Source organism: Myotis davidii, unplaced genomic scaffold, assembly GCF_000327345.1.
Source record: "Myotis davidii unplaced genomic scaffold, ASM32734v1 scaffold3554, whole genome shotgun sequence".
NCBI lineage: Eukaryota > Metazoa > Chordata > Mammalia > Chiroptera > Vespertilionidae > Myotis > Myotis davidii.
In genome coordinates this window covers 54,433-57,209 of record NW_006285639.1, presented here as the reverse complement: position 1 = coordinate 57,209, position 2,777 = coordinate 54,433, and positions in this window count along the sequence as shown.

The window sequence follows — 2,777 nt, the reverse complement described above, 5'->3', positions numbered from 1 at the left end:
ACTACAATGATAAGAAATTATATTTGTGTTTTCCACTGTTTTATTTCAATTGTCTAGCAGAGCAGTGCCTAATCAATATTTGTTGAATTAATAAAGTGAATTAATGAACTCTGGCTTATAAAAATAATTAGAAGTGCCCGGCCAGAGTGGCTTAGTTGGTAGAACACCATTCTGTGCACTGAAAGGTTGCTGGTTAGATTCCTGATCAGGGCACATACTGAAGGCAACCAACCAATTGATGTCTCCTTCTCCCCCTCCTTCTTATTCTTCTCTCCCCCACCCCACACTTCCCCTCTCTAAGCATGTCCTCAGAATAAAAAAAAAAATACTTAGTGGTCATTTTAATGATAAAAAACACACAATAATACAGATGTCAGAAAGACAGAAGATGCTCCTACACTTGCATTTAAGTGATGGGAGCCAGAATTATGTGTTGTATGCAGGTTTAATAATGAGAGAGTCTGTTATAGGGGGATGAGTTCAACTTTGCTGTCAGACCTGGGTTTGAATTGCATCTTCATCACTTACCAGTGTTGTGGCTGGGGCAAGTTACTTAACTCCCCTTGACTTCGGTTCCCTTGCTTGGGAAATGGTTATCCTAATACCAACAGAAAATTGCGAGGGAGTAAATGGCTCCTGTTGGTTGCTTAGTGAATAAATGTTTGCTGACATTTTTACTGAAAGTCCTTTATTTTTGCCACTTAACTATGAAAGGGAAAGACACAGGAACCAAGAATGATAAACTATTCATTATTTTAAAACAACTAGAAAAATTTGGCCCCCGTATCACACAAAGGCCTGAAATAACAGATAGTAGAAGGAAAAAATTAAAACCCATGAATTTTACTGAAATCAAGTATATTGGTCCTTTACATTCACAGAGAAAATCTACGGGTGCTTCCCAGGCCTGGAATTCTCTCGGTGTGGCTGGCTCTTCCTTCTACAGTTCTCGTGTGTCTTTACCTGGAGGCCTTTTCTTCAACACCATATGAATACCTCCCACCACCCCATCCCCATGTAATTGCTGATCTGAGCACTATACTGTTTTTCCGGAATGTATCTCACTCTAAATTAGGTTCCTTAACTTTCTACTGTTTTGGGTCCAAGTTATCAAGGACATTATAGATAGCGAAGGGTGGCAGAACATGCCCCACTGAAACATGCCTCTTCGCTGCCGTGATTATTTTGATCTGCAGGCACTTGAAAAACAGCAAATAAAGGGACAGACTTTCTCTGAACTCACTTACTTGCCTAAACATATGTCCTCCAAAGGAACTCAATGGTCATAAGTCCCCTCCCCAGGAATTATATCAACTCTTGTCATAAGAGAGGGGATGAGAAGTGAACACCACACCCAGACAAACTTTGCACATAATATCATAACTCCCATCTAGTTTCCCATACTATTGTCTGCGTCCATGGGTTATGCTTATCTATTCTTTGGTTAATCTCTTCCTGTCCTCTGCCCCCCTAACCTCTCCCTCCTTTCCCACTGAGGGCTGTTATTCTGCCCATGCATCCATACCTCTGCACCTATTTTGTTTGTCTATTTGTTTTGTTCTTAAGATCATGTCTTTTTTTAACTGGCTTATTTCAGTTAGCATAATAATCCCCAGGTCCCTTCCGTGCGCCAACAACTTTCCTGAGTTGCATGTCACACTGTTTCATATCCTGGAAGCATTTAACATTCCCTTTGAGGGGAAGACGTTGCTTCCAGGTCTCTACATGGTGTCATGTACAGTGATTGACTTGGACTGGAGAGTGTGGGCCTGTGGATATCTCAGTGATCCTTATAAATTACAAGTCCAAAGAGAGAGAGGGATCTAACCACTTGAAAAGCAGGGAGAAGAATAGCACAGAAGCTCATAGATACATTTAGAAGACAAGACTTTGAAATGCTTGGTGTCTTTTTTACTTTCATGGTAATAAACTAGAAGCATAGTTTGCTTTTCACAATCCCACTAACAGATGATTACCTTAATGTTTGATACAGATTTAGCTAAGAAGTGGATTATTATTGTTTTTTTTTAACTATAGGTTGCTTTACTCAAAAGTAACCTAAGAAGGCACAGTTTCTCAATACATTTGCAAGTGAATAAGCAATGAGTTTCTCTTCCAGGTGTGCACTCAAAATCACTGCTATCTTATTTCTTCCCTGAACCAGCTAATGCAGGTTTCAGCACTCTCAGTATTTAAGCTTTAGAAAAAAGACAATGCTGTTTGGTAATCCTAAGAATGCTACTTTTCATAGTTCTTTTCGGGAAGATTCGCTTAAAAAGCCTACCCATAGCTATAATATAATTTTTTACAGTCAACAAAGAAAAAAAACACCAGAAAATATAATGGTTACTGGCAAGAAAAAGTCTCCTTCCACATTTCATTAAAATGCATCAGTTAATAAGATAAACGGACTTTACATTCTGCCTGTCTCATTGTGTGTGTGTTTATATGCTTAATATCTTCCTCCCTCATTTTCTCTCCTTTTTATCTGAGACATAAAAGAATTTCATAAGAAAACCAGTACATCAATTATATGATAATCTGTGATTTAAAAATAGAAATGTATGTGCAAGAAAGATCCTAAGAACTTATATTTTTACTAGGGGCCCGGTGCATGAAATTCATGCACTTGGTGTGTGTGTGGGGGGTGGGGGGAGTGTCCCTCAGCCCAGCCTGCCCCCTCTCACATACTGGGAGCCCTCAGGCGTTGACCCCCATCACCCTCCAATCGCAGGATCGGTCCCCTGCCCAGAGGCGTCAGGCCTGGGCAGGGGACC